General features: G+C 40.9%; 1 protein-coding gene across 1 annotated transcript in view; it reads right to left on the bottom strand.

The window, feature by feature from the left end:
- The window catches only part of LOC127006683 (uncharacterized), a 91,448-nt gene that overhangs the window by 45,084 nt on the left and 33,864 nt on the right, over positions 1 to 12,500 (bottom strand). The window lies entirely within an intron of this gene.

A 12,500-nucleotide genomic window follows, 5' to 3' on the forward strand; every position in this document is an offset into this window, starting at 1 on the left:
AGGAAAGAGTGAGATTTAAGAGCATTAAGAACATAAGGAATAAGAGTGTTAGGCAGGTAAATGAGGTTAGGGGAGAGAGAGATAGGTGTGGGAGAGGAAGGGGAGATGATTACATGAGAATATTAAGAACAAATTGAGAGTGAGCCAGGTATATGAGGCTTACGGCAGGAGAGAGGTGTGGGAAAAGGAGGACCATTAAGAACATAAGGAGTATGAAAGTGAGGCAGGTAACTGAGGTTTGGGGTGAGAAGGATATGTGTGGCAGAAGAAGGAGAGATGATACTTGAGAATATTAAGAACAAAGTGAGTGAGACAGGTTAATGAGGCTGAAGGCAGAGACGGAGTGTGGAAGAGGGAGAAGTGATGACACGTAAGAGCATTAAGAACATAAGGAGTAAGAGTGAGACAGATAAATGTGGCTTAAGGGAGAGGGAAGGTACTACTACTACTACTACTACTACTACTACTACTACTACTACTACTATTACTACTACTGCTACTACTACTACTACTACTACTACTACTACTACTACTACTACTACTACTACTACTACTACTACTACTACTACTACTACTACTAATACTAATAATAATACTAATAATAATAATAATAATAATAATAATAATAATAATAATAATAATAATAATAATAATAATAATAATAATAATAATAATAAACGGTATATTGATAGGGTGTGCAGCCAGAGGCTGAAATTTTACACGTTAACATAGATATTTAAGTGTAAATAAAATAAATGTTAACTTAAATTGTACAATATAAATTAATCTAATATATATATATATATATATATATATATATATATATATATATATATATATATATATATATATATATATATATATATATATATATATATGCATATAAATCGCTCTTATGGTTATTTGTTGTTTATTAAATTTACATGGTAGGGATGGGGCTCCTGTACCTTTCCGTCCTTGCACGGATAGGTATCAGTAAGTTGCTGTGTCCGACGGCATGGCGAGAGGGAGGCGCAGTGTCTGGTAGCAGGTCACGGTGGCGCGGGTGATTTAACAGTTGTAACGCAAACTTTTGGAGAAGGTGCTGGTAGCGGTCTTGAAGTGAAGGGCGTCAAGGGCCTCGTCATAGGTGGAGTAAGACGGGCCCAGGATAAGCCTACACGCACGCTTCTTAACCCTCTCAAGCTGGCGGTTCTGGGTGGTGTTGAGGGATGGAAACCAGGCTGAGGAGGCGTAAGTGAGCTTGGGGAGGATGAAGGTGCTATAGACTCCCACCAGCTCACGCGTGGGAGTCTCCAGTGACTTCAACTGCCTCAAAGGTAGAGTTTATAGGAAGCTGAAGGAGTGGGATGAGGTGAGGCCGTGATGGTGTGTACATAAGACCATTAAGAACAAAAGAACTAAGAGACCCTTCAGCCTACGCGGGGAACCTCCTTAAAAACAAACACGAAGTCAAGGAGAATAAAAGGAAACGACGAAAAAATTAGTTAGAGGAAAAGGCAGAGGGTAGTGAAGGGAAGGGAATGGAAGGAAAGAAGGGAAGGAAAGCAGTGAGGGAAGTGTGTTAGTGCGAGCCTGAAAAAGTTTAAAGATAGTGATCGAAGAAAAATAATAATAAAGATGAATGAATGAAAGAAATAGGAATAGATAAATGGAAAAAATGAATCAGAAAGGAAAAATAAATCCATAAATCAATGCTCTAATAAGGAGTAAGAAGAGTATGAGAGAGGGTTAGAGGAATAGTAAGAGCGGAGTAAAAGTGAGATTAGTAAGAGACAAGAAAATGAGGCTTAGGGAGAGGGAAGGTGTGGGATGAGGTGAGGCCGTGATGGTGTGTATATAAAACCATTAAGAACAAAAGAATTAAGAGATCCTTGAGCCTACGCGGGGAACCTCCATAAAAACAAACACGAAGTCAAGGAGAATAAAACGATACGACGAAAAACATGAGTTAAGAGGAGAAGGCAGAGGGTAGTGAAGGGAAGGGAAGGAAAGCAGTGAGGGAAGTGTCTTAGTGAGAGCCTGAAAAAGTTTAGAGAAGATAATGATCGAAGAAAAATCATAATAAAGATGAAACAACGAAAGAAATAGGAGTAGATAAATGGAAAGAATGAATCAGAAAGGAAAATAAATCAATAAATCAATGCTACGTAAGTGATAGACATACGATAGCTGATACAATAAACCGAGATAGATGACGAATTATAGATATATGATGGGTGAAGGGAATAAGACATGGCGAGGTTTAATAGGTTAGGTTAGGTTAGGTTAGGTTAGGTTAGGTTAGGTTAGGTTAGGTTAGGTTAGGTTAGGTTGGGTTGGGTTGGGTTAGGTTAGGTTAGGTTAGGTTAGGTTAGGTTAGGTTAGGTTAGGTTAGGTTAGGTTAGGTTAGGTTAGGTTAGGTTAGGTTGGGTTAGGTTAGGTTAGGTTAGGTTAGGTTAGGTAAGGTTAGTTTAGGTTAGGTTAGGTTAGGTTAGGTTGGGTTAGGTTGAAAGACAAGATAAAGCTGAGGACAAATACAGGAGAGAAAAAAAAAAAGAATAATAAAGAGAAAAGCGGTTAGAGGGATAGAGGAACAAGATAAACCCAAACGAAGCAAAGACAACAACAAAAGAAAGATGACATAACGGAAAATAAAGGGAGACAAAGCATAGAAAAAACAGATCCGTTAGAGGAGTGAAAAAAAAAATGGGAACGCTGGGGTAAAAAAAAAAAGAGAAAAAAAGACACGCAAACAACAACAGAATGAAGGACAATAAGGAAAACAGGAAGGAAGGTCAGGAAAGGCGAGGGTCAGATGACAAGGAAAATGAGGAGCCACGAGAAGCTACAAGGCGGAAAAATACTAAAAGATGCACGAGAGAGAGAGAGAGAGAGAGAGAGAGAGAGAGAGAGAGAGAGAGAGAGAGAGAGAGAGAGAGAGAGAGAGTGTGTATGGGAGGAATTCATATCGTAGACCAGAATGTGATTATGTAATGGGGTAGAAACACGTGGTCTCTCTCTCTCTCTCTCTCTTTTGCGAGGTTCAGAAAGGAATGAAAATATGAAGTGTAAGGAGGAGGAGGAGGAGGAGGAAAAAATGGGCTGATATTTGAGTGAAGAAAAGGTAAGATGAAGAGGAGGTAGGAGATGAAGAGATACGTACAAAAAAGGAGGAGGAAGATGAGGAAGAGGAAGAGGAGGAGGAGGAGAGGCATAACATGATTCCAAGGGTTAAACAAAACAAAAAATAATAAACAGGTAAAAAAAAAAGAGAAATATCAGTTTACAATGATTAGCAGAGAGATAAAATTAGTGCAGAAAAAAAACAGGGAGAGAGAGAGAGAGAGAGAGAGAGAGAGAGAGAGAGAGAGAGAGAGAGAGAGAGAGAGAGAGAGAGAGAGAGAGAGAGAGAGAGAGAGAGAGAGAGAGAGAGAGAGAGAGAGAGAGAGAGAGAGAGAGAGAGAGAGAGAGAGAGAGAGAGAGAGAGAGAGAGAGAGAGAGAGAGTTAACTTATATACCATTTTCCTTGCATCAAAGTTATTTATATCACATTATTTACTGTCTATTTGTCTCTTAATTTCACCTTTCTTTATTTATCTATCTATCTATTCATTTATTAACTATTTCATCTATTTCTACTTTTTTATCAAGAAGTTTAAAAAATAACGTAAAATGGGAAGCAGATTCTTATTTTCTTTAATCCACAAGAAATATTTCATTCTTTCGTTTTTCTCTCTTTCTAGATTTCTCATTTTATTTTTCTTCCTTTATTTCTCTGCCTTGCCACCCTCCTTCACACTCTGTCTGGGGATTTGCGTCTCTCTCTCTCTCTCTCTCTCTCTCTCTCCAGCCCCTGACGTTCAAGCTAAGCCTTTTGCCTATTCATTACCTTCCTCCTCCTCCTCCTCCTCCTCCTCCTCCTCCTCTTTTTCCTCTTCCTCCTCCTCTTCACTCCAGCCATTTCAATGTGCGCTGCAGAAACAAACAGAACAGAAATTACTCTTCGTGTCTTGATAAACAGTGTGGGTTGCCTTCTTGCTTTCGAGGAGGAGGAGGGGGAGGGGGAGGAGGAGGAGGAGGAGCAGAAGAAACACGCACTTGTCTCCCTTCCCTCCTACCACGCCCTTACCCTCTCCTCCGTTTTCAGAGGGTGTGGTTTTAAGAGGAGGAGGAGGAGGAGGAGGAGGAGGAAGAGAAGGAGGAGGATGGGAGTGGTATCCAAACTGACCTTGATTCCTTTACTAAAAAAAAAATAGTCGATCCTCCCCTTGACAACACCCTCTGGAGGAAGACTTACGTGAGGAGGAGGAGGAGGAGGAGGAGGAGGAGGAGATGTGAATGAACTGGACGAAAACGGAAAGAAACAACAAGAGGATGATGATGATGATGATGAGGAGGAGGAGATGTGAATGAATTGGAGGAAAACGGAAAGAAACAACAACATGATGATGATGATGATGATGATGAGGTGGAGGAGGAGGAGAGAAGGAGAACGTGAATGCAGAATGGAGACGAAAGAGAAAAACAAGAAATAACAAGAAAAAAACAACAGACAGATAAAGTCGTGCAGTGAAATGAGAGCAAGGACGAAGAAAGAGAGAGGGGGAGAACAAGAGGAAGAGGAAGAGGGCAACGAAGGGAGAGGATGCGAAGGAAGAGGAAGAGAACAAGGAGGACAGTCCAAAAAACAAGTTCAAGACCAAGATCAAGAACAGCGACAAGAATACGAAAATTAAGAACAAGGAAAACAGGGACAAGTTCGGAGATGAAGAAAAGGGGTGTGTATGTGTGTGTGTGTGTGTGTAGAGAGAGAGAGAGAGAGAGAGAGAGAGAGAGAGAGAGAGAGAGAGAGAGAGAGAGAGAGAGAGAGAGAGAGAGAGAGAGAGAGAGAGAGAGAGAGAGAGAGAGAGAGAGAGAGAGAGTAATGAAGAAAGTATAGGTTGGAAAATAAAGGAAAAGTTGTAAAAAGAGAAAGTACAAGTGAAAACAGGAAGAAGAAAAAGATAATGAAGAAAATACAAAATAGAGAAATAAAGAGAAAAGTTTTAAAGAGAGAAAGCAGGAGTGAAAACAGGAGGAAGAAAAAGAAGAAGAAAAAGAAGAAGAAGAAGAAGAAGAAGAAGAAGAAGAAGAAGAAGAAGAAGAAGAAGAAGAAGAAGAAGAAGAAGAAGAAGAAGAAGAAGAAAAAGAAAAAGAAAAAGAAGAAGAAGGACATATAAGTTCATCACCATCCCCACCACCAACACCATCACCACTACCACCACCACCACCTCCACCACCACCACCACCTCCACCACCTCACACACCCACATTCTTTGGCCCAAGCTCACGTTGGCTTCACGAGAACAGGTAGGCTAATTGGGGCTCGGGAAAGGTGGAGGCGAAGCTCAGGTGTGCCCCGGCCAGGTGGGTGTGGGTGCTAATGAATCCACGAAGCCATGTTGAATCTGCGAAGGCCTCACCGCGTGTTAATCTGTGTTTTTGTAGTGTGAGTGTCATTAAGGGAAGAAGGAGGGGGAAAGGGGAGATATACAGATAGATAGGTAGATAGATAGATAGATAGATAGATAGATAGATAGATAGACAGATAGATAGAAAAAAAAAATATATATATATATATATATATATATATATATATATATATATATATATATATAGATAGATAGATATAGATAGATAGATAGATAGAGATAGAGATAGATATATAGAGAGAGAGAGAGAGAGAGAGAGAGAGAGAGAGAGAGAGAGAGAGAGAGAGAGAGAGAGAGAGAGAGAGAGAGAGAGAGAGAGAGAGAGAGAGAGAGAGAGAGAGAGAGAGAGAGAGAGAGAGAGAGAGAGAGAGAGAGGAATATTTGAAAGAATCAATGAAGGAATGAATAAATGAAGGTAGGAAGGAAGGAAGGAAGGAAGGAAGGGAGAAAGGATGGAAGAAAGGAAGGAAGAAAGGCAAAAAGGAAGGATAGAAGGAAGAAAAGAAGGAAGGAAGGAAGGAAGGAAGGAAGGAAGGAGGGAAGGAAGGAAGGAGGGAAGGAAGGAAGGATGAATGGAGGGAAGGAAAAATATGGATAGATGAAAAGTAAGCAAAAATGAATGATAAAGAAAGAAAGATTGAATAATTCATGAGATCAATGACATACAAAAAAAATAAAGAAAGAAAGAAAACTATGAGAAACTAAAAACAAAGGACCGAAATAAAGCAAGAAAGGAACACAGAGAGCAAAATAAATGGTCTATCTAAATGCTAAATACAAATAAACTTCATCATTTAAAAAAAAAAAATCAATTACCAAGCCTCATATACAGCATTATAATATTTACTTATGGCACTAAAACCCAACATCGTCATATTAGCACGTGGAGGCGGATTAGTCTGATATATAAGGATTAAACCCCAACCCTTGCAGGCGAGATACGACCCTGACTTGAGGCCTAAATACAGGTTCGAACCCCCTTAAACAAACAAGGCGCTATAAGAACAGTAATTCAGGGGTGACGGAGGAGAAAGCGGGCGTGAGGAGAGACAGACTTTGACCCCATTTTTAGATAAGAGATTGAAATTGAAGGAAAGAATTAAAGAAAACAGAATTTAACAGCAAGTTTTGAGAAAAGAAGAAAGGAAAACAATAACAGAAACAGGATGGCGTGAGGAGAGACAGACTTTACCCAGAATTTGAGATAAGACGCAGGAAATAAAGGAAAGGTTAAGCGTGAGTGTGGGAAGTAGAATTCAGTCGTATGCTTAGCTGACATGAGACAGACAATATTTAACTTGATTCTAAGATAAAATATAAAAACTGGGCTTGATTTGGATAAATTCAGATGCAACAAAGACATAGGCAAGAACTGGTTTACCAATAGAGAGGTGGATGAGTGGAACAGCCTTGGGAGTCACGTTGAATGAAAATACGATAGATACATTCCAGACAAGGATAGATGAACTGATGGATAGATGGACGCGGGATTAACTTTACAGGAACTGCCTTCAATAGACCTAGTTTTCTTTATTTTCTTTTTCATCTATGTCATTGATCTCATGCATTATTCAATCGTTCTTTCTTTATCATTCATTCTTTCTAACTTTTCATCTATCCATATTTTTGCAGACTTCTTACGTTATGTCCTTACGTTCTTATGAATAAACCTGAGTGAGGGAAGCAGAATCCGACGGTAACCTTTGCAATAGAAATAAGAAAAAATCATTAAAAGGCGGAGGCTGGCTTGAGGCGGGCAGAATTTAATCAGTTTGAGGTGAGGAAGAAATAATGAAAAGAAACAGGTGGGCAGGTCACGAGATGAGGTAAACAAGATGATGATGAGAGGCGGAGGAAGGAGAAATAAATAAGAGTGAAGAGGAAGAAGGTAAGTAAAAGGAGGAGGAGGAGGAGGAGGAGGAGGTGGATGGTAAGTAAAACGAAGTGGAGATGGAAGAGAAGGAAGGAAAGTTAAAGGCAAGGGAATGGAAGACGAGGAAGTTAAGTTAGAAGGAAAGAAGATGGAAGAGGTGAAGGGTAAGTAAAATGAAAAGATGGAAGAGGAGCAAAGTAAGTATAAAGAAAAGAAGATGGACGAGGTGAATGGTAAAGTTAAGGGAAAAGATGTTAGAGGAGGAAGGTAAATGAAAGAAAAAGATGAAAGAGAAGGAAGGTAAGTAAAAGGGAGAGGAGAGTGAAGGAATGGATGATGAAGTATAGTTAAAGAGGTGGCGTGGCAAGCGAGATATAAATTCCTTGAAGATTTAGACGATACAAAAAAACAAAAAAAAGATGATTACAGGGAGTTTCGAAAAAGAGAAAAAAAATATCCGATCTTTGTAATTATAGCGACGCAGAAACGAGAAAAATATCCTCACACACACACACACACACACACACACACACACACACACACACACACACACACACACACAGTAAAGTTTTGGGAGGCAAGCAAGGAAAAATAAACACACACACACACACACACACACACACACACACACACACACACACACACACACACACACACACACACACACACACACACACACACACACACACACACACACACACAAGCAGGAAAGCAAGCAGTAAAGTTTTGGGAGGCAAGCAAGGAAAAAAAATGGGGAACTAAACACACACACACACACACACACACACACACACACACACACACACACACACACACACACACACACACACACACACACACACACACACAGAGAGAGAGAGAGAGAGAGAGAGAGAGAGAGAGAGAGAGAGAGAGAGAGAGAGAGAGAGAGAGAGAGAGAGAGAGAGAGAGAGAGAGAGAGACATACACATAAACAAACACAAACAGACACACAAACAAGGCAAACAACAACTTCCAGCGGCATACAATTAACCAAAAAAAAAAGGAAAAAATAAAAGTTGGTTTGGGATGAGACGAGGCGTGAGACGACGGCCAGGGACAAGGGACGAAAAAAAGGAAGAAAAGAAGAAGGAGAAGATTAGGAGGCTGAGGCTGAGGCGGAGGAGGAGGAGGAGGAGGGGTGGAAAAGCATTCATCCCTCGTCAGGGTGGAAGGAACAAAAATAAAGAGGGAAAAAAAGAGGAGAAAGAGGGAAACATGGAGGAAAAAGGAAGAGGAGGAGGAAAAGGGAGGGGAAGAGGAAACAAAGAAGGAGGGAAAAAGGAGCAAAATAAAAGAGAAGCAACAGAGGAGACGGAAAGACGGAAACGGGGAATGAATTGGCAAGTAGGAGGAAGAGGGGAAGAGGAGGAGGAAGAGGGGAAGAAGAAGAGGAGGGGGAAGCGTCTTTTGGGGCGGGTCCATTTTTTTCACGTTCCCTCATCAAGGACAATAGACAAGGACAAGGACGTGGTGGTGGTGGTGGTGATGGAGCTAGTTCTTCTAAATGTTGCATCACCACCACCAACACCGCCACAACCACCAGTAGCAATAGCGGTGGTAGTAGTAGTAGTAGTAGTAGTAATAATAATAATAATAATAATAATAATAATAATAATAATAATAATAATAATAATAATAATAATAATAATAATAATAATAATAATAATAATAATAATAATAATAATAATAATAATAATAATAATAATAATAATAATAATAATACCGTCAATACCATCAGCAAAACGACTGCGTGAATGAAACGTGTTAAAGGGGACAAATAAGTTTATTATTAGTGACTATATCAGCCAATTATTACAGTATTAAGCGTGTTGTTTCAAGTTTCTATGTTGATGTAAAATTTTCAATGACAACATAATCATCACCAACTAATTCACCACCACCACCACCGCCAACACCCACACAACAACAACAACAACAACAACACACGGCTTCCCGGGAGACCACCACTCACTCGATACAGCAACACACACACACACACACACACACACACACACACACACACACACACACAACGTAAAATGCAACACAATACAATGCCAGGAATGTGAACTCCATCAATAACGAACCGCTCCCTCCTCCACCACCACCTCCACCACCACCACTACCACCTCCACCACCACCATTACTACTACTACTAACACCACCAACGCTCCTTAATCCCACCACCACTATCACCACACCGCCAGCCCCAGCTCTGCCACCACCACCACCAATGTCTCTGATTCATCGCTATCATCACCATCATCACCACCATCACCATTATCATTATCACTATTATCCGAAAGAGTCAAGGTCACAGGGAGGCTTTGGGTACACACACACACACACACACACACACACACACACACACACACACATGCACACACACACACACACACACACACACACACACACACACACACACACACACACACACACACACACACACACACACACACACACACACACACACACACACACACACACACAAGAATGAATGAATGTAGGAATGAATGAAGAGTAAAGAATATGAGAATGAATTGATGAACGAATGAATAAATACGAGAATGAGTAAATAAAATAATAAATAAATAAGAAAATAAATGGATGAGAAAAAAATAAAAATAAAACATAAAAAGAACTAAAAAATTTCTTCACAACACATACATTCACACCAAAAAAATATAAAAAATTAATACATGAAAACAAGCAAACCACAAACGAACAAACTAAATGAGTCAGCCGAGCCATTATTTAAAACTCACACCGGGACAAAAAAAAAATAATAAAGGAGGAAAACAACGTGCATATTAATAAAGTGGGAAGGCCGAAGGATATGGAAATTAGGAGCAACACAAAAAATAAGGATGGTGGAGGAATGATGATGGAGGAGGAGGAGGAGGAGGAGGAGAAGGGAGGAAGAGGAGGAGGAGGAGGAGGGAGGAAGAGGACATGACACAGGAGGAGGGGGAGGAGGAAGAAGAGGAAGACAAGAGGAAGACACAGGAGGAGAAGACGTGGGAAGAAGAGGAGGAGAAGACGTAGAAGGAGGAGGAGGAGGAGGAGGAGGGGAAGATGACGCAGGAGACGGAGAAGGAAAAGGAGGAGGATAAAAAAAGGACTTCAAGGACAGGGTCAGTCTAAAAATGTGTGTTTTTAGTGTGTAGGAAGACGATGAATGACTAAGGAGGAGGAGGAGGAGGAGGAAGAGGAGGAGGAGGAGGAGGAGGAGGAGGAGGAGGAGGAGGAAGGAGAGGTTGGGGAGGGGAGGGAAGAGAGTAGGTATGGGTTTTAAGAGTAATCAATATAGAGGAGAGAAGATTGGATGGGAGAGTTCGTTTGAGATGCGAAAGTAATGAGAGATAGATGGATAAATAAGGGGGGTAGGGGACGGGTAAAGATAGAGAGCAATCAAGTGAGTGAGTGAGTGAGTGTGTGAGTGTGTGTGTGTGTGTGTGTGTGTGTGTGTGTGTGTGTGTGTGTGTGTGTGTGTGTGTGTGTGTGTGTGTGTGTGTAAAATAAAAAAAAACAAAAAAACAAATTAACATAAACAAATAAACTTCAAGAAAAAACTTTAATACCATAATAACTGCCTAATTGAATCACTAATAATTAAGTTTTTTCCCTCAATAACACATTTCATTTACTCAACTATTGTGTTTATGGCACTTCAGACGATGTTATTTTTATTATTATTGTTATTACCACCATTACTACTACTACTACTACTACTACTACTACTACTACTACTACTACTACCAATCGCGGAGAGTTAGTGAGCTCAGCATCGGAGGCAAAGTTAATTAAGTTGGCGAGATTTTTCCTCGGGTTGAAGGGTTGGCGCGCACCGGGGTCAGCATCCACGCCCGGCCACCCCGTCTATTTATTGCTCCGCCCCTCCGCCGATACCTCAATTACCGTCATACCGTTATTTTCATTAGTATTTCCATCATTATTATTTAAAGTTGGCGTAGCAGTATCAGCCTCAGCAATATCAGTAGTAATAGCACCGTGATACCGTTATTTTCATTAGTATTCCTATCGTTATTATTGAGAGTAAGCGTCGCAGCATCAACAGCAGTAATATCAGTGGTAATAGTTTATAGGGTCATATTTTTAAACGTTTCGGCGCCCAAGCACATATATTTGACATGGTTTTCGTAGGAGTTGTCGTGGACATTTCCAGGGGTAGTTTAATGACCCTAGTGGTAGTTTGACGCTTCTTCTGTATCCCCTAAAGAAACACTCATCAGAACCCGATTTATCTCCTTTCTGGTCTCTGGAAGTCGTTCATGTGAGAGGTGGAGGCGTCTAAGAATAGCAACATCAGACGTAACATCCTTTGCTGTGTGTGTTTGTGTTTCTCTTCCTCCTCGTCATTCGTCCCTCTGCCCCAGTGAGTGAGTGGCCGAGGTGGATGGCCTTGGGTGTGGCGGCAGCTGGTGTGGCGGGGCGAGGCGCATCGGCGGTGGTGGCTGAGGGAACCAGACACAACGTTAGCTGATGAGGATAAGTATGGGGTGGTGGTCGTGATGGTAATGATGGTGGTTGAGGATGTAGTAGTAGAAAATAGTAGAAGAGGCTTTGATGTAATAGCCGTAGTGGTGGTAATGGTAGTAGTTGTATTGGAAATAAATTATAAAAAAGTTGAATAGTTGTTTAGTCTATTTTACCTCAGGCGAGAAGACCCTCCCTATAGCCGATGTAGGAAGCGAATAGCCGCCCTGTTGAAGGTCAGTGGTTATACTTGATGGGGGTTGGGCAAAACCTGTTGGAGACCGGGCACCCAACAGCTCTCCCTTATTTTACTAAAGTTTCTTCATATCCTTTGTCACATGAGGTGGAATAGATCATAGATGTAAAGTAGCAGCAGGAGCATTTGTGGATTATAATCGTCGTGATAATTGTTGTGGAAATAACTGTAGTAGGCAGAAGAAAATTTGAAGTAGTACCACCACACCACCAGTACCACCACCAACAACAACACCACCAACAACAACAATACCACCAACACTACCACCAGCACCAACACCAACAACAATACCACCCAACACCAACACCGCCAACAACAACAATACCACCAACACTACCACCAGCACCAACACCAACAACAATACCACCAACACTACCACCAGCACCAACACCAACAACAA

The sequence above is a fragment of the Eriocheir sinensis genome, chromosome 33, assembly GCF_024679095.1.
Source record: "Eriocheir sinensis breed Jianghai 21 chromosome 33, ASM2467909v1, whole genome shotgun sequence".
In the NCBI taxonomy this organism is placed as follows: domain Eukaryota; kingdom Metazoa; phylum Arthropoda; class Malacostraca; order Decapoda; family Varunidae; genus Eriocheir; species Eriocheir sinensis.